The 25076-nt window shown below is 37.5% G+C and overlaps 1 pseudogene; it reads right to left on the bottom strand.

The window, feature by feature from the left end:
• Positions 1-20729: 20729 nt before the first annotated feature.
• Positions 20730-21594, bottom strand: LOC133754125 (heat shock protein beta-1-like; annotated as a pseudogene).
• Positions 21595-25076: the final 3482 nt, after the last annotated feature.

Raw genomic sequence — 25076 nt, 5'->3', positions numbered from 1 at the left:
TTTCTGAGTTTTTGAGAATTTTCATTGATCTTTGATTTTTGAAAATTTCAATACAATAATTCTAGATATATTCTTCTTTAATATCATTGTGGTAAGTCATATGATCTTTGGTTTAGTTTTCCTCATTTTTTTATTTTAATTTTAAAGTGTAGTTTTATTGGCCTATTTCACACTAACATCTCTTATATATCCTTTTCTTACAATTATGAATCCCCCAAATTATTAATTTCTCCTCAGTAATTATAGATGTTTTTATTTCATCAATGTCCTTGATTTCATAACATATCCTTGATTTATGCTTCCTATATATAATGTAGTTATAACTGACTATTTTTCAGCAGTTTATCTGAAACTGGCTTGTTACTCATCTGTTGCTTTTAACAAGCCTCTTATTTTTTCACAGTAATCACAATATGTATATCAACAATTTCATCCACTTACCATTTTGTTTCTGCCTTTGAAATTATAACCACTTTTGTGTATCGTAATATCTAGTTTAAGCTAATCCTGGTATTGTGATGTTGCCAAACAACTGTTGGTTTTTTCCTTATAATATGTCATAACCCCCCTGAAATTATGTAACCCTATCTTTGCAAATTTTATGAATGCAATTGTCCAGATAAAATTTAGACAAGACCTGATCATTCACTCTTTCCAGATAACATATGTTGCAGATTTTGCTGATGAATTTTATGAGAATTTGTTTACCTTTTAATTTTGAAATTGTGTGACAGTTCTGGATAATGGAAACAAATTTTTAAAATATCTATGTTATTGATCTTGTTTTAGCTTATTATTACATTTACTTATATAAGGTGGACAAATGACTTTATTTAAGAGCATAGTGATATTTCCCACTGTAACCCTCCCTCCTGCCCACATTCTCAACCTCCTTCCTTTTTCATTTCTTATTCTCTTTTTTTTTGACAGGCAGAGTTAGACAGTGAGAGAGACAGAGAGAAAGGTCCTCCTTCCGTTGGTTCACTCCCAAATGGCTGCTATGGCAGGTGTGCTGTGCCAATCCAAAGCCAGGAGGCAGGAGCTTCCTCCGGGTTTCCCATATGGGTGCAGAGCCCAAGCACTTGGGCCATCCTCCACTGCACTCCTAGGCCACAGCAGAGAACAGGACTGGAAGAGGAGCAACTGGGACAGAACCAGAGCCCCAACTGGGACTATTACCCAGAGTGCTGGCGCTACAGGAGGAGGATTAGCTTAGTGGGCTACAGCACCAGCCCATTTCTTATTCTTTATTTTAACTTTACAATGACATATTTTTAGTTTATACTATACTAGTTACATTAACCCCCTATTAAGTAAAGAATTCAACAGATAGTAAGACAAAAAAAAAAAAAACCTGTTCCACAATGGTAGAGACAAAGTCTGTAAAAAGAATACATTCTCAAAATATCAATTTTACTCATATACATTATATTTTTGTACTCTGTTAATATTTATGTGTTGGAATATTACTCAGCCATAAAAAGAATGACATCTTGTCTTTTGCAAGAAAATGAATGCAACTGAAAACCATTATAATGTTGAAATAAACAAATACAAAAAAAGACAAATTCCAAATGGTTTCCCTGAGCTGTTATAAGTAATAAAATAAATTTATTTAAAGAATAAATTTATTCTTTATATAAGTAATAATATATATATTATATTTTAATATATATTAAATATATATTAATATATATTAATATATATAAGATATATATTAATATATATTATATATATTATATTTTAAGGGCACAGTGTAAAAATGAGAGATTAGAATATATATAGAGAAATATTCCATCCACTTGTTTGCCCACCTAAGTTCCATAACTACTGGTACTGAGACAGACCAAAGCCATTAATGAGAACTCTACTTAGTCTCCCATATAGATGGCAGGAAATGAAGTACTTAGTGCCTCCAAGGTATATTAGCAGTAAGGTTGATCTTTATCTGAATGGATCATACTAAAGCCAGGTACTCCAATATGGGAAAAAGGAATCCCAAACATCTTTAACTTTGTAATAGGGGGCATGATCTTTATTTGCTAAAACTCTAGATATTTTTTTCATTTATATTTATTTGTTTTTTAATAAATTTTTAAAAATTTATTTGACAGAGTTATAGACAATGAGAGAGAGAGAAGGGGGAAAGATCTTCCCTACACTGGTTCATTCCCCAAATGGCTGCTATGGCTGGCACTGCACCTTTCTGAATCCAGGAGCCAGGTGCTTCTTCCTGGTCTCCTATGCGGGTGTAGCAACCCAAGCACTTGGGCCATCTTACACTGCCTTCCAGCAGATAGCTGGACCAGAAGAGGAGCAACCAAGACTAGAACCCAGTGTCCATATGGGATGCCAGCACCACAAGCAGAGGACTAACCAAGTGAGCCATGGTGCTAGCCCCTTTTATATTCATTTGCAATGTATTTGTAATTGTGTGGTTTTCAGAAAATTTGCTTGTATCTACTCTTTTCATTATTTCCCCTCCCAATTATTAACTTTTTTCTCACAGTAATAAGAGTTTTTCATAACTGCATATCCTTTTAAATCCTCACTTTGTTGATATTATATCTATTACTACTGCATATATGCAATATCTTAATCTAAACCAACCCAGAGCTATGAAACTGTGAATTGCTTTGCTAGCATTCTGATTGTGAAGTTATCAGCTAAAAATCTTGTAGGTTTCCTGGAAACTCCCATTTGCACAGCTTCATGGAGATGTTAGTCTACCGTGTAATTCACTCTATCCAGATAACTCTTTCTGGATGTTCACAGAACTCTAATTTTGCCTTTGATTTTAAAGTTTCTATAGTATAACCCTAGACATTTAAATTTATTCTTTATATGTTGTAAAATCCAGCATGTATTTTGTTTTATATTTTTGAGATGTTTTCATATTTTCCACTATTAATGTGCATACTTATCAGAAAACTCCCTATGTCTGCTTCTAGTACTACCATTGTTCCTTTCAAAAAACACTTCTTGGTTCTTGCAGTAATCACATTGTATCTGATTCATAACATGTACATCCTTTTTATTATTGTTTTTTTGCATCTATTCCTGTAACCTGTGTATCAATAACATCTTAGTAAAACAATAGTGATATTGTGGACCAGTGGCAATCTTGGTTTCCATTTTCATTGTGATATCATCAGCCTACACAAATTTTGTAAATTTCTGATCTGTCTAAAATAATGTTTGCCTTCTTTGATTTTTATGACTCCAAAGTTATCAATGAAAATTTGAAATATTATCCTTTACACTTTATCATAAAACTATTCCAGGAGGTATAATGCTGCTTTTTATACATTCACTGTTTTTTATGGTTTTACATTCACTTCAATTTAGTTGCAATTAATGTTTTCACCAAATGCCATCATATCGACTTTTAAATATAATTTTTAAAATATAAATTATTATTTGGCTTTAGAAATTTTATAAAATGTAGTTCTAGATTATAGGATGCATCCTTTAAAGTTATTTTCACTTTTTAAAAATTTATTTGACAGATCAAGTTAGACAGTGAGAGAGAGAAAGGTCTTCCTTCCATTGGTTCACTCCCCAAATGGCTGCCATGGCTGGTGCTCCACTGATCCGAAGCCAAGAGCCAGGTGCTTCTCCTGGTCTCCCATGCAGGTGCAGGACCCAAGCACTTGGGCCATCTTCCAATGCACTCCGGGGCCACAGCAGAGAACTGGACTGGAACAGGAGCAACCAGGACAGAATCTGGCACCCTGACCAGAACTAAAACCCTGTGTGCTGGTGGCGCAGGTGGAGGATTAGCCTATTGAGCCGTGGTGCTGGCCCCTCATGAATCTTAACTGAGCCTTTTAGAAACAGTAATGAAGATGTTTAGGACCTAAGAGGTGGGGTAAAATATATACATATAGCTGATACCTCATGTTTGTGGTTGGTGTTTATTTTAAAATAATTATGACCTTGCTTTCAATAATTTCTAACTTTGAGAGCAACTGGGCTGCAATGATTCTGAGCTATTAGTGAGCTGGAAAGTGAGTTGTGGGCTTGAAGAGTCAGTGCCCATGTGGAAAGGGATGGAGAGGGGAGACAGGTAGGCAGGTGGATCAGAAGCAAAATGACTTCCCAGGGACTTTGTTGGCTATCCTGACCCATTTCACAGGTGAAGAAATTAAGGCTTATTATGTTGTTGGCTTGTCCAACTGAGACCTCTGGAATCCCTGGCTCTCTCTGATCTCTGTACTCATGGGAACCTGGGCACCAGGCAGATGGCCAAGAATGCCTGACTGTGGACCCTGTGAGTAATGCCACTGGGGACCATTTCCAACTGTGCAACACTAGCCAGTTAAGGATTACAATGGACCCTTTGCCCTCACTTTGGGATCTATCTTGGTGAGGAAGACTCTACTCTCCAGTTTGCTTCTGTACTTCCCCAGCCCTGCACCTTCTTTCACCATTCCTATCTTCCTCTGAACAACCCAGGGCCAGAAGTCACTGGGGTGGTGTAGCTGACTGGATGCACATACCCATTCCCTGTGAAAAGACCCAAATCAGTAAAATCAGAGATGAAAATGGGAATGTAACAACAAACACCACAGAAATAAGAATCATCAGAAATTATTACAAAGAGTTGTATGTCAGCAAACAGGGAAATCTATCAGAAATGGAAATATTACTGGAAACATACAAACTACCTAAATTGAACCATAAAAACATAGAAAGCCTAAACAGACCCATAACCGGGTCAGAAATTGAAACAGTAATAAAGTCCCTCCCAACAAAGAAAAACCCAGGACCGGATGGATTCACTGTTGAATTCTACCAGACATTTAAAGAAGAACTGACTCCAATTCTTCTCAAACTATTCAGAACAATTGAAAAAAGAGAGAATCCTCCCAAATTCTATGAAGCCAGCATCACCTTAATTCTTAAACCTGAAAAATATGTAGCAAAGAAAGATTATTACAGATCAATTTCCCTGATGAACAGATACAAAAATCTTCAATAAAATTCTGGCCAATAGAACGCAACAACACATCAGAAAGATCATCCACCCAGAGCAAGTGTGATTTATCCCTAGTATGCTGGGATGGTTCAACATTTGCAAATCAATCAATGTGATACACCACATTAACAAACTGCAGAAGAAAAACCATATGATTATCTCAATAGATGCAGAGAAAGCATTTGATAAAATGCAACACTCTTTCATGATGAAAACTCTAAGAAAATTGGGTATAGAAAGAACAATCATCAATACAATCAAGGCAATTTATGAAAAACCCATAGCCAGTGCTCTACTGAATTTGTAAAAGTTGGAAGCATTTCCACTGAGATCTGGTACCAGACAGGGATGCCCACTCTCACCACTGCTATTCAATTTAATATTGGAAGTTTTAGAGCCATTAAGCAAGAAAAAAAATTAAAGGGGTACAGTTGGGAAGGAAGAAGTCAAACTATCCCTATTTGTAGATGATATGATTCTTTAGGGAATCCACAGAATTCCACTAAGAGTCAATTGGAATTCATAGAAGAGTTTGTCAAAGTAGCAGAATATAAAGTCGATGCACAAAAATCAAGAGCCCTTGTATACACAGGCAACGTCATGGCTGAAGAAGAACTTCTAAGTTCAAGTCCATTCACAGTAGCTACAAAAATAATCAAATGCCTTGGAATAAACTTATCCAAGGATGTCAAAGATCTCTATGATGAGAATTACAAAATCTTAAAGAAAGAAATAGAAAAATGGAAAATTTTCTCTGATCATGGATTGGAAGAATCAATATCATCAAAATGTCCATTCTCCCAAAAGCAATTTATAGATTCAATGTGATACCAATCAAAATACCAAAGACATTCTACTCAGACCTAGAAAAAAATGATGTTGAAATTCATATGGAGGTACAGGAGACTTCAAATAGCTAAAGCATTCTTGTACAACAAAAACAAAGCCAGAGGCATCACAATACAAGATTTCAAGACATATTATAGGGCAGTTATAATCAAACAGCATGGTACTGGTACAGAAACTAATGTTTGCATTGATCTCTAATGTTTATCTAGGATTAAGAGTAAAAGGGATCACACAAACAAAACTAGTGTCTGTTAATACTGATAGAATTAAAAAGGAGAGAGTGATACTACATTGGAAGCAGGATGGACAGCAGACTCAGAATGGCAGATGTCCTAAACAGCACTCTGGCCTCAGAATCAGCCTTAAGGCATTCAAATCTGGCTAAAAAGCCCATGAGAGTATTTCAGGCATGGAAAACCAAGATACTGTCGCAAAAAATTTATTATAATAATGCTTTGTAGGGCACCTGCAGTGCTAGCATCCCATATGAGATAGTCCAATGTGCCCTTGTGCATATAAGTTATTCAATCTTCTGTGAATCCCACGATGCTTTTTTTATCACCTAGTATTCAAAGCAATTCTTAGCTTACTTTTTCTATGTTTGTACATTATTACTAAAAAGAATTAAACTATCACACCTGCAGTTGTTAAATTGTGTACATTTCTGTTTTTAAAGATTTATTTATCTGAAAGGCAGAGTTGAGTGAGAGAGAGAGAGAATATCTTCCATCCCCTGGTTCACTCCCCTTAATGGCCTGAGACAGGCCAATCTTATGCCAGGAGCCAGCAGCTTCTTTTGGGTCTCCCATGTGAATGCAGGTGTCCAAGTATTTGGAGCAGCTTTCACTGCTTTCCCAGGTGAATTAGCAGGGAGCTGTATCAAAAGTGGAGCAGCTGGGATTCAAACTAACATCCCTGTGTGATGCTGGCACCACAGGTTGCAGCTTTATCATCATATCACATTGCCAATACAAATTTGGGAAATTTAAATCAGAAACTTAACTGAGTGGAAGTTAAAGGGTTTGATCATTCCAGGGCTGGTGCTGTGGTGCAGTAGGTTAATCCTCCACCTGTGGCATGGCATCCCATATGGGTGTTGGTTCTAGTCCTGGCTGCCTCTCTTCCACTCCAACTATCTGTTACAGCCTGGGGAAGCAGTAGAAGATAGCCCAAGTCCTTGGGTCCCTGCACCCATGTGAGAAAGCAGGAAGAAGTGCCTGGCTCCTGGCTTCTGATGTGCACAGCTCTGGTCATTGCGGCCATTTGTGGAGTGAACCAATGGAAGGGAGACCTTTCTCTCTGCCTTTCCCTCTCACTGTCTGTAACTCTACCTCTCAAATACAATAAATAAAATCTTTAAGATTTTTATTATTTATTCTCTATTAGATATCTGGCACAGTAAGACACTATAGACTCTGCACATGGAAGTTTATATATTGTTTATTTTACAATATATCTCATGTCTGCAAACAGTGCTGGTATTTCTTTTGCTATGTTTTAAGTACAAATTTCACTAGGAGGTAACATCTGCCAATGGATGCATCTCAGTATAGACTGCAATCCAATTAGTAAAGTTGGGCACTCTGGGTTTATGTGTAGAGCATCTGGATAGGTACAGATTTCACAATTGTTGAGAATAGGAGTTTAAAAATCAATGTACACTTTGAAAAATATAGGTGATATAAAAACATGATATTTGTGCAGCATTAGATTTACATATTACAAATTAGCTAACAATAATTAAATTTCAAAAAGCAGTTTATATAGATTGAAAAAATATGAAAACAATGGTGAGTAGAATGATATAGGTTTTAGGCAGGCACTGTGCCTCACTTGGCTAATCCTCCAGCTGTGGCACCAGCACTCTGGGTTCTAGTCCTGGTTGGGGCACCAGGTTCTAGTCCTGGTTCCAGTCTAGCTCTCTGCTGTGGCCCGGGAAGGCAGTGGATGATGCCCCAAGTGCTTGGGCCCTGCACCCCATGGGAGACCAGGGTAAGCACCTGGCTCCTGCCATCGGCTCAGTGTGGTGCGCCAGCCGCAGCACGCTGGCCAAGGCGGCTATTGGAGGGTGAACCAACGGCAAAGGAAGACCTTTCTTTCTGTCTCTGTTAATTGGAAAACCAGACCCTGTAAGCATGCCTAGAATTTCCAGGCCTTCTGAACACTGGAGCCTGAAATGGTGGTGTCCATTCTACAAATTTATATTCATTAAAAAGCCAAAACCTCTTCTGAGAGCCAATTCTCTCTTTTGAATATAAAATGTCAACAATTTGAAAGAGTTGAACCTTATACTATGGGATGCACTAATGTTAAGAAATGTCAGAGAACTACTGTCCTGGGAGCCAAGATGGCGGAAGAGTGAGGGCGCATACAACAGTTTGGGAAAAGAAATTTAAACAAGGGTGGAGTTACTGTACCCTGAAGAAGAGTCTCAGAGAAAAAAATTGCAGAGGAAACTCTTCTGGATCTAGTGGATGCGACACGGAGGACCCACTGGGAGAGTAAGGTGACCCACTGCTGCGCCACGCTGAGCCCTGCTGAGCCGCATGGAGCCACACTGAGCCACACCTAGCAGTGCCCAGCTGCGCCACACCACACCGATCCGACCCATCCCGACCCGACCCGCACGGAGGCATGCCACGGACACGGCCCACCCACAGAATTTGAGCACCAGCGCTGGAAGCAAAGGTAACCAGATACATTGGCCACGAAGGTTAGACCGTGGTCCGAGCTCACGCGGTGGGGAGGAGGAGCTACGCCAGGCTGACTGGAAGAAAAAAAAGGGGAGGGGGAAACCAGCTGGGACACTAGCCTCTCTCTGCAATCTCCTTAAAAACCCCAGAAAGACAAAGAGCAGGGACCACTTACTTTACATAAGTAAAACAAACTCCTTAGCCTAGGCAACACTGAAGAATCAGAGCTCTTTGGCAACACCTCCAAGATGCCAAACAAATGTAGAAACCAAGGCAACAAGAGCAAGGAAGACACTATAATGCCCCCAAATGAAAAAGACACCCCAATTCAAGATTATGAATATGATGAGACAGAAGAAATGAAAGAAGCAGAACTCAAAAAATTGATAAGAACATTAAGAAGCTTTCAAAAACAAATTCTTGAACTACAGAAAGCCTTAATGGACAAGATAGAAAATCTCTCGCGAAATAGAAATATTAAGGAGGAATCAAAATGAAATGAAACAACTAGTAGAACAAGAAACAGTGATAGTGACGAGAAACCATAATGAAATGAAAAATTCAATAGATCAAATAACAAACACATTAGAGAGCCTTAAAAACAGAATGGGGGAAGCAGAAGAGAGAATATCAGACTTAGAAGACAGAGAACAGGAAAGGAAACAGGCAAACCAAAGAGAAGAAGAGGAAATTAGAAATCTAAAAAATATTGTTGGTAACCTACAGGATACTATTAAAAAACCTAACATTCCTGTCCTAGGAGTTCCTGAAGGCATGGAGAGGGAGAAAGGATTAGAAGGCCTTTTTAGTGAGATACTAGCAGAAAATTTCCCAGGTTTGGAGAAGTACAGAGGCATCTTGGTACAGGAAGCTCATTGAACCCCTCATAAACATGACCAAAAGAGATCCTCACCATGACACATTGTAATTAAACTCACCACAGTGAAACATAAAGAAAAGATCTTAAAATGTACAAGAGAGAAACATCAGACCACTCTCAGAGGATCCCCAATTAGACTCACAGCAGACTTCTCATCAGAAAACTTACAAGCAAGGAGGGAATTGCAAGACATAAGCCAGGTACTAAGAGAGAAAAACTGCCAGCCCAGAATATTATATCCTGCAAAGCTCTCATTTGTGAATGAAGGTGAAAGAAAGACCTTTGACAGCAAACAGAAATTGAAAGAATTTGTTGCCACTCGTCCAGCCCTGCAAAAGATGCTTAAAGACATGATACATGTAGAAACAGAGAAACGTGATCACCAATATGAAAGAAGGTAAAGGAAGGAAACCTCACAGTAAAAGATCACAGGAAACCAAAAAATGATACGGCAAAGTTACTACTTATCAATAGTCAAATTAACGTTAAAGGCCTGAACAATTCAGTTAAAAGACACCGATTGGCTGATTGGGTTAAAGAACAAAACCCATCTATCTGTTGCTTACAAGAATCACATCTTTCTAACAAAGATGCACACAGATTGAAAGTGAAAGGCTGGAAAAAGATATACCATGCCAACAGAAATGAAAAAAGAGCTGGAGTAGCCATCTTAATATCAGATAACATAAATTTTACCACAAAAACTATTAGGAGAGAAAATGGGGGCACTATATAATGATTAAGGGATCCATTCAACAGGAAGATATAATGATTATCAATGTATATGCACCTAATTACAGGGCACCAGCTTATTTAAAAGACTTGTTAAGGGACTTAAAGGGAGACTTAGACACCAATACAATAGTTCTGGGGGACTTCAATACTCCACTCTCAGAGATAGACAGATCATCAGGACAGAAGACCAACAAGGAGACAGTAGATTTAAATGACACTATAGCTCAAATGGACCTAACAGATATCTACAGAACTCTTTATCTTACACAGAAAGACTTTACATTCTTCTCAGCAGTACATGGAACCTTCTATAGGGTTGACCACATGATAGGCCATAAAGCAAGTCTCAGCAAATTCAAAAGAATTAGAATCATACCATGCAGCTTCTCAGACCATAAAGGAATGAAGTTGGAAATTAGCAAATTGGGAATCCCTAGAACATGTGCAAACAACATGGAGACTGAACAACATGATCCTGAATGAACAATGGGTCGTAGAAGAAATCAAAAGAGAAATCAAAAATTTTCAGGAAGTAAATGAGGATAACAGCACATCATACCAAAACCTATGGGATACAGCAAAAGCAGTGTTAAGAGGAAATTTTATATCAATAGGTGCCTACATCAAGAAATTGGAAAGGCACCAATTAGATGAACTTTCAACTCATCTCAAGGATCTAGAAAATGAGCAGCAAACCAGACCCAAAGCTAGTAGGAGAAGAGAAATAATTAAAATCAGAGAGGAAATAAACAGGATTGAATCCAAAAAAAAAAACATTACAAAAAATCAGCCAAACGAGGAGCTAGTTTTTTGAAAAATTAAACAAAATTGACACCCCACTGGCTCAACTAACTAATAAAAGAAAAGACCCAAATCAATACAATTAGAGATGAAAAAGGGAACGTAACAACAGACACCACAGAAATAAAAAGAATCATCAGAAATTACTACAAGCACTCATATGCCAACAAACAGGGAAATCTATCAGAAATGGATAGATTCCTGGACACATACAACCTACCTAAATTGAACCAGATAGACATAGAAAACCTAAATAGACCCATCACTCAGACACAGAAATTAAAACAGTAATAAAGGCCCTCCCAATAAAGAAAAGCTCAGGACCAGATGGATTCACAGCCGAATTCTACCAGACATTTAAAGAAGAACTAACCCCAATTCTCCTGAAACTATTCAGGGCAATCAAAAAAGAGGGAATCCTCCCAAACTCTTTCCATGAAGCCAGCATCACCTTAATTCCTAAGCCAGAAAAAGATGCAGCATTGAAAGAGAATTACAGACCAATATCCCTGATGAACATAGATGCAAAAATCCTCAATAAAATACTGGCCAATAGAATGCAACATCACATTAGAAAGATCATCCACCCAGACCAAGTGGGATTTCTCCCTGGTATGCAGGGATGGTTCAATGTTCACAAATCAATCAACGTGATACACCACATTAACAGACTGCAGAAGAAAAACCATATGATTCTCTCAATAGACACAGAGAAAGCATTTGATAAAATACAACACCCTTTCAATATGAAAACCCTAGGCAAACTGGGTATAAAAGGAACATTCCTCAATACAATCAAAGCAATTTATGAAAAACCTACGGCCAACATCCTATTGAATGGTGAAAAGTTGGAAGCATTTCCACTGAGATCGGGTACCAGACAGGGATGCTCACTCTCACCACTGCTCTTCAATATAGTTCTGGAAGTCTTAGCCAGAGCTATTAGGCAAGAAAAAGAAATTAAAGGGATACAAATTGGGAAGGAAGAACTCAAACTATCCTTCTTTGCAGACGATATGATTCATTATTTAGGGGACCCAAAGAACTCTACTAAGAGACTATTGAAACTCTTCAAAGAGTTTGGCAAAGTAGCAGGATATAAAATCAATTCACAAAAATCAACAGCCTTTGTATACACAGACAATGCCACGGCTGAGGAAGAACTTCTAAATTCAATCCCATTCTCAATAGCTACAAAAATAATCAAATACCTTGGAATAAACTTAACCAAAGACGTTAAAGATCTCTACGATGAAAATTACAAAATCTTAAAGAAAGAAATAGAAGAGGATACCAAAAATGAAGAAATCTTCCATGCTCATGGATTGGAAGAATCAACATCATCAAAATGTCCATTCTCCCAATAGCAATTTGTACATTCATGCAATACCAATCAAAATACCAAAGACATTCTTCTCAGGTATGGAAAAAATGATGCTAAAATTCATATGGAGACACAGGAGGCCTTGAATAGCTAAAGCAATCTTCTACAACAAAAACAAAGCAGGAGGCATAACAATACCTGATTTCAGGACATACTATAGGGCAGTTGTTATAAAAAGAACATGGTACTGGTACAGAAACAGATGGATAGACCAATGGAACAGAATAGAAACACCAGAAATGAACCCAAACATCTTCAGCCAACTCATATTTGATCAAGGATCCAAAACCAATCCCTGGAGTAAGGACAGTCTATTCAATAAATGGTGCTGGGAAAATTGGATTTCCACGTGCAGAATCATGAAGCAAGATCCATACCTTTCACCTTACACAAAAATTCACTCAACTTGGATCAAAAATAAATCTACGACCAGACACCATCAAATTATTAGAGAGCATTGGAGAAACCCTGCAACATATAGGCACAGGTAAAGACTTCTTGGAAAAGACACCAGGAGCAGAGGCAGTCAAAACCAAAATTAACTATTGGGATTGCATCAAACTGAGAAGTTTCTGTACTTCAAAAGAAATAGTCAGGAAAGTGAATAGGAAACCAACACAATGGGAAAAATATTTGCAAACTATGCAACAGATAAAGGGTTGATAACCAGAATCTATAAGAAATCAAGAAACTCCACAACATCAAAACAAACAATCCACTTAAGCAATGGGCCAAGGACCTCAACAGACATTTTTCAAAAGAGGAAATCCAAATGGCCAACAGGCACATCAAAAAATGTTCAGCATCACTAGCAATCAGGGAAATGCAAATCAAAACCACAATGACGTTTCACCTCACCCCGGTTAGAATGGCCCACATTCAGAAATCAACCAACAATAGATGCTGGAGAGGATGTGGGGAAAAAGGGACACTAACCCACTGTTGGTGGGAATGTAAACTGGTTAAGCCACTATGGAAGTCAGTCTGGAGATTCCTCAGAAACCTGAATATAACCCTACCATTCAACCCAGCCATCCCACTCCTTGGAATTTACCCAAAAGAAATTAAATTGGCAAACAAAAAAGCCATCTTCACATTAAGGTTTATTGCAGCTCAATTCACAATAGCTAAGACCTGGAACCAACCCAAATGCCCATCAACAGTAGACTGGATAAAGAAACTATGGGACATGTACTCTATGGAATACCTACAGCAGTCAAAAACAATGAAACCCTGTCATTTGCAACAAAATGGAGCCATCTGGAAAGCTTCATGCTATGTGAATTAAGCCAGTCCCAAAGAGACAAATATTGTTTTTTTTCCCTGATCGGCGACAACTAACTGAGCACCAAAGGGTAACCTGTGGAAGTTTAATGGACACTATGAGAAATAGTAACTTGATCAGCTCTCATGCTGACTGTTGATGTACAATGTAACACTTTATCCATTTTAGTATTTTTTTGTAAATTTTGTAATTAACACACAATAATTCTGAGGTGTCTAAATCTTAACTGAAAAGTGATCCCGGTTAAATATAAGAATGAGAAAAAGAGAGGGAGGAGATGTATAATAGGGGACATGCTCAATTGGATTTGCCCCAAATTATGAGGTTAGAAAAGTTACAGGGGATTCTGATACAATCCCATCAAGGTGGCATGTACCAATGCCATCTCACCAGCCCAGGTGATCAATTTCAGTTCACAACTGATCACATTGATAGGCCTAAGATTCAAAGGAATCACACAAACAAGATTAATGTCTGCTAATACTAACTGATAAAAAAAAGGGAGAGAAGGATCCAACATGGGAAGCAGGATACACAGCAGACTTATAGAATGACAGATGTCCTGAATAGCACTCTGGCCTCAGAATCAGCCCTTAAGGCAATTGGATCTGGCTTAAGAGCCTATGAGAGTATTTTAGCCATGGAAAGCCAAGACACGCTAGGGAGAAAAAAATTAAAAAGATGAAGAAGAAGAAAAAGACCTAAATGAAGGATCTCAGCAAGTGTGATCCCATTGGAAAGAACGGGGCCATCAAAGTAGGAGGTAACTTTCTCTGAAGGGAGGAGAGAACTTCCACTTTGACTATGACCTTGTCAGAATAGGATCGAAGTCAGCGAACCCTAAAGGCTTCCATAACCTTGGCAACTCATGGCTAGAGCCTAGGGAGATTACTGATGCCATAAACAAGAGTGTTAAATTGTTAAATCAACATCAGGAGTCACTGTGTACTTGCATCCCATGTAGGACCTGTCCTTAATAGGTTGTCAAAGGTGAAGTAATGATATAGCCAGTACTGAAACAGTATTTTTACACTTTGTGGTTATGTGTGGGTGCAAACTGATGAAATCTTTGCTTAGTATATACTGAAGTGATCTTCTGTATATAAAGATAATTGAAAATGAAAAAAAACCCTTGCTTTTAAATTGGAAATTACATAGAAAAATAATCAATCTTTTTAAAAAAATATCTTGCAGAATCTCTGTCATTAATGTGATGTACACTGTTATTTAATGCTATAACTAGTACTCCAACAGTATTTTTTCACTTTGTGTTGCTATGGGAGGACAAACTGTTGAAATCTATCTATATATATATATACTAAACTGATTTTCTATATATAAAGAGATTTGAAAATGAATCTTGATGAGAATGGAAGGGGAGAGTGAGTGGGAGGGGGGAGGGTTGTGGGTGAGGGGGAAGTTGTGGGGAGGGAGCCTTTGTAATCCATGAGCTGTACTTTGGAAATTTATATTCACTAAATAAAAAAAGAAAGAAAATGCAGAGGATCTATAGGGCAGTGCCATTTAATGTAAGTTTATAAACACTAACTAATAAAAAAAAAGAAATGTCAAAAAATTTAAGTACAGATTTGCATTTTTATGCTCATTTAATTATAGCGTGGTAACTTCAAGTTCATCAAAACACTTACATATCTATAATATTTTAGAAATGAGATGAAATGGTAAGTGGACAACTATAAAATTATTCATGGGCAGATTTTATGTGTTTTTTAAAAATTAGGGTGTTTTCATTAAACTGTTTCATCAATAACTTCAAACTTCCATTAATGATATTCTTATTAAAAAGTCTAAGAGAAATTAAGCTACATTGTTAAGTGTATTTTTTATTTAAACACTCAAGTAATCTTTGAAGTTAATTTGCTTTATGGAAAAGTTAAAAATGAGAATCTTAGGGTTAGCTTGTGGTATAGTGCATAAAGCTGTTCCTTGTGACTTGGGCACCACATGTGGGTGCTGTTTTGTGTCTGAATGCTCCATTTCTGGTCCAGCTGACTGCTAATGTGCCTTAGAAAGCAGCAGAAGATGCCCAAATCCTTGAGCCCCCTACCATCCATGTGGAAGTCCCAGAAGAAGCTCCTGGCTCCTGGCTTTAGATTAGCTCAGTGCCAACAGTGCCAATCATTGCCACCATCTGGGGAGTGAATCTACAGAAGAAAGATACTCTCTCTCTCTCTCTCTCTCTCTCTCTCTCTCTCTCTCTCTCTCTCTCTCTCTCTCTCTTCCTGTCTCTCTACAATCAAACTGAGGATCTCCATCAAACAGTAAATTCATATAGTTTAGCATATTTCCTAGGAATATACAGTGTACTATGACAGTATACTACAGTGTTTTATATTCTTTATTTCTGTATAATTTTCATTATTCCCATGGTAAATTCGGGAACACAATCATCAGAGTTATACAACTGTAATAATTTATGTCATGGTTAATTTTCAGATATAGTTGAGAAAATTTTCCCCAAAGATTTATTTTCCAAAATTATGCATTTTACCACTTCTGAATTGCTGACATATAAATCAAACAGTTCTATTTGTTGCCTTCATTTTGTAACAGTAGACTGTCTTGTGTCATGATCAGGCACTATCAAGTCCTCTAATAGTTTATTGCATCACTGTTTGGTGTTTTTCTTTTTCCAGAAAGGCAATGAAATAAATATGGGAGATGAATAGAAGGGATAAATACAAGTGCATACACATAATGAGAAAAGACCACAAGCTAAGGTGATACTGAGAGGCAGAGCACTGCTCAATTGAGCACAGATACAGGAAAGGAATGGGGGAAGCATGTAGAAACATTTCTGCAGCAGTAAGCATGCATCAAAAACTCTCCGGACTCAGGATGAGTAGTGAGCAGAGGATTAAAAAGCTGATCTTGCTGCATCTTCTCCAGTTCAAATCCAAGTTCCAGATTGGGTAGCAGATGGGTGTGTAAAGGGCAAAATTAACTTATCCCAAATTATCCAGACACTGAGGATATCATGTGAATGCTTTCAACATAGAACAAGTCATTTTATGCCACAGAATTTTCAGAGTTCTTTGATCCAGCTCTAGAAATATCATCTAGTCACTCACTTTTTTTCCTGATGCAAGTTTCAGTTTTGGAGTCTATTTTTTCAAATTTATTCTTTTAAAATAGCATCCCAGCAGATCACTCAAACCACCTTCATGTAAATTAATCCTTCTACTATATTTATTCTGATATTCAGAATATCAGTTGTTATAATCATTGTTACCAATAATACATAAATAATTTGATTTCTATAACTTTATTTTTTTAACTTTTTCTCATTTTAGAACCATAACATAAAAAAATATTTCTAGCATAAGACTCAGATTTGTTATTTTGATTCTATTTCATGCAGTAGGTGCTTTTTGTCACTTCACATGTTATTACTTATTCCTCTTCAGAGAGTGTTTAGCTGTTAGTGAACTGTTCCTATGGAAGCCTGAATCAGGTGATTTGGATCAGATACCTGACAGTCAGTGATACCAGAGGGTCAGTGCAGCTGCTGCTTTCTGAGCCTGCTGCAGTCAGAAACCATCTGAAAGTTGTTTTCAGTGAAGAAATACATCTTATCGACTCTATCAGGAAATCACATAAGAACTTCATACTATTTCTTTTTGTCACTATTTTTCATCTTCAAAGAAAGTGGCAACCCACTTCATTTCCTCTTTTCAAGAGAAACATGGATCTTCAGAAGGAGGAGATTTATGATTCTGGTTACTAAGCCCAGATCTCATAACTTGAATTATGTACTGTTACAGAAACCTGGGATGGGAAACACCCCTCATTCAAATAAGCATCAGAGACAGTAGAGAATCCAAGCAGTTTATAATGCCAGTAGGCTCAGCTGGAATCATTTCCTGAAAACTGAGCAATAATCCCCAGTTTATTACAATATTTATAGGTTCAGAAGCATCATGCTTTACCTGTTATAGCATTGGTAGGGTTAAATTGCAGCTTACCTGACTTAGGACCACAGTTTCAATGATTGGGGGGTCTTGTTTGTTTGTAAAAGAGATACCAGGGGCAGATTTATTAGGACAGATTTGTGAATGGAATTACAAAAGCAGAACTTAGTACATCTTCCCTCCCTAGACAAGGTAACACTAGGTAGCTGTTTCACTAGTTAATTGTGAGCAGCCACTATTCAAAGTTTGTGTTGGGAGGGGAGGTCCATTTTTCTTTCTTTGTCTCTGGTTGCAGCCATATTTCCTCTACAGAACAAGTAATAAACTATGATTTTAATTAGTTCAGTGATAGCCTACCACACTCTAGGAGATAGATACATATCAAGGAGAAACTGAGCTTTTACATGAAGATGCTTCATGAAAAGAAAACATAATGATTTTATTTGTAAAAATCTTGTTTGTTCAAATTTCTACTTAAGAATTCCATACTCCTGGCCGGCGCCGTGGCTCAACAGGCTAATCCTCCGCCTTGCGGCGCCAGCACACCGGGTTCTAGTCCCGGTCGGGGCACCGATCCTGTCCCGGTTGCCCCGCTTCCAGGCCAGCTCTCTGCTGTGGCTAGGGAGTGCAGTGGAGGATGGCCCAAGTCCTTGGGTCCTGCACCCCATGGGAGACCAGGAGAAGCACCTGGCTCCTGCCATCGGAACAGCGCGGTGCGCCGGCCACAGCTCGCTACCGCGGCGGCCATTGGAGGGTGAACCAACGGCAAAAGGAAGACCTTTCTCTCTGTCTCTCTCTCTCACTGTCCACTCTGCCTGTCAAAAAAAAAAAAAAAAAGAATTCCATACTCCTGATTGGATTCAACATGGCTGAAAAAATGTAGCCACACTAACTTAAAATGCTTCAGGGATGTGAAAAGAAAAAAGGAAGCATCACCTTAATTCCCAAACAAGTAAAAAACATGAGAAAGAGAAGTATACTTCAATATTCCTGATGAAAATATGTGCAAAAATTCTCAATATAATACTAGCTAATCTAATGCAACAACAAATCAGAGAGATCATTTATATGGAACATATGGGATGGTTAAACATATGCAAATCAATAAATAGGATACATCACATTAACAAGTTGAGAATGAAAATTGCGTGATTATCTCAATACATACAAAGTGAGCATTTGATAAAATATAACATCCTTTCATGATAAAAGCCTTAAGAAAATTGGGTACAGAAAGAACATACCTCACGAGAATCAAGGCCACCTATGACAAACCCACAATCAACATCATATTGATTTTGAGAATTATGGAATCATTTCCACTAAAATCTGAAACCAGATAATGCTTACTTTCACAATTACTATCTAAAATAATTCTGGAGATTTTACCCAGAGCCTTTAGGCATGAAATAAAAATCACAGGGATACAAGTTGGAAAGGAGGATTTCAAACTATCCCTCATTACAGGAAACATGATTCTATATAGAGAGGAACGAAAAACATTACACTAAGAGACTACTGGAACTCATAGGAGAGCTTGGTAAAGCTGCAGGATATAAAATTAGCACTCAAAATCAATTGCCTTTGAATACACAAATAATTCCAAAGCTGAGAAAGAACATAAATATCACTACCATTCAGAGCAGCTACTACAAATCTATACACCTTTGAATAAATTTAACCAAGGATGTGAAATTTATAAAATTTTTAAGAAAGAAATAGAAGAAGGGAAATTGGAAAAACCACCTATGTTCTTGGAATGGAAGAATTAATGTCATCAAGATATCCATACTACAAAAAGAAGTTTACATATTCAATGAGATTCCAATAAAAATACCAAGGACATTTTCTCATATCTAAAAAAGTAATGCTAAATCCATATGTAAGCAAAGAGACACCAAATACCAAACACAATTTTAAACAGCAAAAACAAAGCTAGAGGCATCACAAGACCAGACATTCTACAAGACAGTTACAATCAAAACAACCTGGTACCTGAAATACATGAAGTCTGCTCTCTTTATCTTAATAAACATTTTTCAAATGATCACATCATGTCCGTGAATGGACAGATTACACACTCACTAACATAATGAGAAGATTTTAAGGAAGTAAACAAGCTGAAGTCAGTGATCAAGTGTTCAAAAAGGACAATTAAAAATGCACAGCAGTGATTCTTGGGAAAAATGGGAACTAATGCTGAAATGTGTATTGCTGAATTAGAATAGAAAATACATACTTAAATAAAAGTCTCTAAAATGTTTACTAGAATTTGGTGTACAATAGTTGTGGGATTTCAAATTAATTGAGATGGCTTTCAAGAAATGTTAAAGGAAATGGACTAGCCACCTAGAGGGAGGAGGTGTTTAAACCACACAATTGAGGCAGGTAAAATAACACACAGCTTGAATAAATCATGAAATACTATGTTTCAGTGAGATAAAGCCACTTCAAATGTGCCAGTAAATCCAACAGACTCAAAGACTGAAATATTTAAATTCACAGAAGTAAACATTTTAACACACAATGCATCATAAAGAATTTTTTTTGACTGGTTCATCTATTGTCCTGGCATGCTGGTTCTTTTTTTTTTTAACTTTTATTTAATGAATATAAATTTCCAGTGTACAGCTTATGGATTACAATGGCTTCCCCCTCCCATAACTTCCCTCCCACCCACAAGCCTCCCCTCTCTCGCTCCCTCTCCCCTTTCATTCACATCAAGATTCATTTAAAATTCTCTTTATATACAGAAGACCAATTTAGTATAAAGATTTCAACAGTTTGCACCCACATAGAAACACAAAGTGAAACATACTGTTTGAGTACTAGTTATAGCATTAAATCAAAATGTACAGCACATTAAGGACAGAGATCCCACATGAGGTGCAAGTGCACAGTGGCTCCTGTTGTTGACCCAACAAATTGACACTCTAGTTTATGGCGCCAGTAACCACCCTAGGCTGTGGTCATGAGTTGCCAAGGCTATGGAAGCCTTTCAAGTTTTCCGATTCTGATCATATTTAGACAAGGTCATAAAAGACAGAGTGAGGATAGTAGCCAATGATCCTAAGAGTGGCATTTACCAGGTTTGAACATTTAGATCTTTATTTGTGAACAGCAGAAGCTTAACAGTGTCAAAAGGGCGCACAGGGGGGTGCTGGGGGTTGGGCGACGCAGGAGGCAGCTCTACTTGGCCACAGGCTGCTGCAACTTCCCGGCTTCTGGGCGCCGATCTGGGCGCCGGCCTCGAAGGTGACCGGGATGGCGATCTCTGTGACTGTGTATCCGGCTTGGGCAGCAGCGCTTCCCTCAGGGGATCCGGAGGAGGAGACCAGCGTGGGGTCCACGCTGGGGGCAACGTGTACTTCCGGGTGGAAGAGCGGGCGAGGTAGCCGTGCTCCTGTCGCTCTTCGTTTTTGCCCGTGATCTCCACCACCCTGTCCTCGTTCTTGACCTTCAGCTCCCCCGGTGGCGGGGGGGGGGGGGTGTTTGAAGTGGTTCCCATCCAGGGACACGCGCCAGCGGTTGGCCCTGTGCCAGATCTCCGAGACGCCGCTGCTGAGCTACTGACTGAGTTCAGGGCTGTGGGGGGGCGCGGCCATGGTGTGGGGCTCGGCGGAGGGCAGGGGCCTCAGGTAGCCCGGCCCGCCACTGGCGCTGAACCACTGAGCCCACTCCTCTGGCAGCAGCTGCAGCCCAAGGCCTGGTCGAAGAGACCACCCTGTGTGCCCTTTTGATACTGTTAAGCTTCTGGTTTTCGCAACTAAAGTTCAAAGCAGCTGCAAAAAAAAAATCTTAATATCTTATAAGATATTAATCATACAGTTTATCCTCTAGATAATGGGTGACTTACTTCATTACATAAGAAACTGCTACAAATCAATGTAAAAATCTAAACCCCAAACAGAAAAAATGGACAAGAATATGTATATACATCATATGTATGACTGTTTAAAGAAAAGGACAAACATCTTTAGATTTATGAACAGGTCAATCTCATTTGCAGAAATAAAAAACCAAAAAAGTAGCAATCATCATTTTTACTTGTCATATTGGTAAATTTCCTAAAAGTCTGAAAAGATCATGTTGGCAGGGCTGACTGGAGAAACAAACCATTGTAAGCAAACCCAGCAAACTGGAGTAGCCAATTCCAATGATCACATCTACAAAAGGCAGTATGACTTTATGTATCAGAATTGTGAATGCCTATGCTCTTTAACTCAGCAATTTTAGTTCTAGTAATTTAATCTGGAGGCTTACTTCACCTCTGTGAATGGGCATATATCAAGTGTGTCTATTATAGCATGTATTGTTCTAAAAATAAAAGGTTGGATTAAGCAGCTAGTTAAAAACTTAAACATCTGTATGATAGACCTTGAGTTTCAAAAAAAAAAAAATGAGGAAGCACTTCAGGCAATGATACTCTGAGGGCATGAGCACCATGTATTATAACTTTTGGAAATTTTATTGCCTTTTAATTACATAAATAAAGGAAGTACAAGCCACAATAAAATTATTACATGACACCATAGAAAAGCAAGCTTGTACATTTTAAAGAAATAGAACAAAATTCCTAGAGATGAAATATAGTCAATTAAATAGAAAAATATTGAATAGATTAAATAGGACAGTACACAGAGCTGAACAGAGAATTGGGCCAGTACAAGATGCATCTGAAGAAATTATATAGAATACACCAAAGATAAAGAGAAAAAAATATAAACAAATTGTTCAGGGACCTGAAGTAAATAACAAGAAATCTAAAGTTAATCTTACTGGAGATGCATAAGGAGACACTAGGCAGCAGTGGCTGAGGTGACAGCTGAGGATGATCTAGAATTGATGATGGATGTAGGATTATCACATTCAGAGAGCACAAATTAGCTCAAGTAGGATGCAAAAATAATCTACACCTAGGCACATTGTACTGAAACCTCAGAACACCAAAAACTTAAAATTTAAGCAGTGTCAACAGTAAATAGAGGACAGAAATCACCCTATGTACATCAGCTCACACCACTTGGGGTCTTTCCTCTTCAAGGACTGTAGCCAGAGGACCAGAGTTGGCATCTTCACATGTTAAGGGTACGGGTCATCCAGAATTACACACATGGAAATTAGGATTCTATAGATGAAATTTATCTTTCATGTACTTATACAAAAGAAACATTGAATTGCATTGTTCAGGACAATGAAATTTGTTTTGCCATGTTCCAATGACTTAATACTTTGTTTATCTATTCTCCCTCAGTGATCTTTTAGGTTGTTTCTATTTTGAAAAAAATGGTAGTTTTAAGTAGTTCTACAATTATGAATAAGCTATGAACCTTCCAGTTAGGTCTTTAAGTAGACTCAGACCTCTACTTCTCTGCATACACCTAGGAGTCTCATGAAGTAAGCCTGTGTTTAATGTTACTAGAAACTGCCAAAGAGTTTTTTTTCTTTATGCTAATCAACTAACAATAACTGAGGATCTCTACATTTAGGAATAGGAAGGGAAATACAACACCTGCCCTGTGCATCACACTCAGTAATGAAGCATGGGACATAGGAGGCACTTCAAAGCACTTTATGGGAAAACAGAATTAAAATATCTGTTGATCTGGTGCTAACATTTCTTGAAATCTATCAATAATATTTGCATAGCATGCACTTTACATGAACTTTTTGAAAGCCTCACATTTTCCTTTTAAAGGAAAGACATAGACAAAAATGATCACTATCATAATATTTTACAATATTGCCTCAAAAAGCTTTACAAAAAGAATAGTATATGATACAAAGATTAGAAATTATAAAAAGTATATTATTTGCAGATTAATATACAAATAAGGTTAATATACAAAACAGTTATATGCCTATACAACAATCAGCTAGGAAATACAATTTAATATAATCCTGCTTACAGTAACAATAAGAATTATGAGGTACCTCATAAGAAATTTATGAGAAAATCTTTTTGAAAAATATCATTACAAACCATTTCAGTAGGAAATAAAAGAAGATGGAAACAAATGGAGAAATTTAGTACATTCATGCGGAAAAGATAATGCAGCAATTAATTAATCTATACTCAATAAATTTAATGTAATTCTACTTAGAATACCACAAGGATTTCTGAAATATGTTGATAAGCTCATTAAAACTGCAAAACTAAGCAGGACAATAAGTATAAGGACAAAGATCAAAGTCTTACAGACCCCTGTTGTAGCATCATTACAGAAATTAGGGCTATGTGGTGTAGTGTGGGGTTACAGAACTCTTTCCTGAGACAGAATAAGATGCTCGCTCGGAAAGAGCCCAGGTACATACAGGGACGTGGTACATGACAAAGAGGCTATTAAACTTTCAGTGGGGACTGAGCCAAAATATATTTTACTTGAAACTAAGCCTCTAGATATAACTTCAAAATTTTCAGGAAATATGAGGTTAACCTATCATTAATTGATAACATTAGGAAATATTCAGGCAAAACTCAATGTGATACATTCTACAAAGGCATCAATTTTGGCCCTTAAAATAATTAAAACAACATTTTTGTGACAGTGGGGAAAATCTGTTTGTAAATTACTTCTAGTGTTTCAGGTGTAATAACAATATTGTGTTCATATAAGAGACTTCCATATTTTTAATATGCATAATGATATACTGAGGAGTGACATGCCATGATGCTTGCATTTTATTTGCAAATAGTTCAGTAAAAAATGTACCCACACACCAATTGATGCACAACAAAATGTTAGAAATTACTAAATCTACATGGCTTATATGCAGAATGTCACTGTATGATATTTGGTTTCTTTTTTTTCTTTTATTATTATTATTAAACTTTTATTTAATGAATATAAATTTCCAAAGTAGAGCTTATGGGTTACAATGGCTTCCCCCCTCCCAAAACTTCCCTGCCACCCACAACCCTCTCCTTTCCCGCTCCCTCTCCCCTTCCAATCACATCAAGATTCATTTTCAATTCTCTTTATATACACAAGATCAGTTTAGTATATATTAGGTAAAGATTTCAACAGCTTGCCCCCATATAGCAAAACAAAGTGAAAAAAATACTGTTGGAGTACTAGTTATAGCATTAAATAAGAGTGTACAGCACATTAAAGACAGATATCCTACATAATATTTTTTTAATTAATTTTCTATCCCATTTCCAACTTAACACTAGGGTTTTTTTTTCCAATTATCTTTATATACAGAAATTCTAGTACTAGTGGTTGAACTCTGTAGTTAACACACAATTATTCTTAGGTGTTTAAATTTTAACTGAAAATGATCCCTGTTAAATTTAAGAGTGGAAAAAGAGAGGGAGGAGATGTACAATTTGGGACATGCACAATCAGACTTGCCCCAAATGATGGCGTTAGAAATGTGCCAGGGGATTCCAATACAATCCCATCAAGGTGGCATGTACCAATGCCATCTCATTAGTCCAAGTGATCAATTTCAGCTCACAATTGATGGCTCTGATAGGTCTAAGCGTCAAAGGGATCACACAAACAAGTGTCTGCTAATACTAACTGATAG

The sequence above is a fragment of the Lepus europaeus genome, chromosome Y, assembly GCF_033115175.1.
Source record: "Lepus europaeus isolate LE1 chromosome Y, mLepTim1.pri, whole genome shotgun sequence".
Classification (NCBI taxonomy): domain Eukaryota; kingdom Metazoa; phylum Chordata; class Mammalia; order Lagomorpha; family Leporidae; genus Lepus; species Lepus europaeus.
Note: the sequence above shows the minus strand (reverse complement) of the source record. Positions and strands in the feature narration are given on the sequence as shown.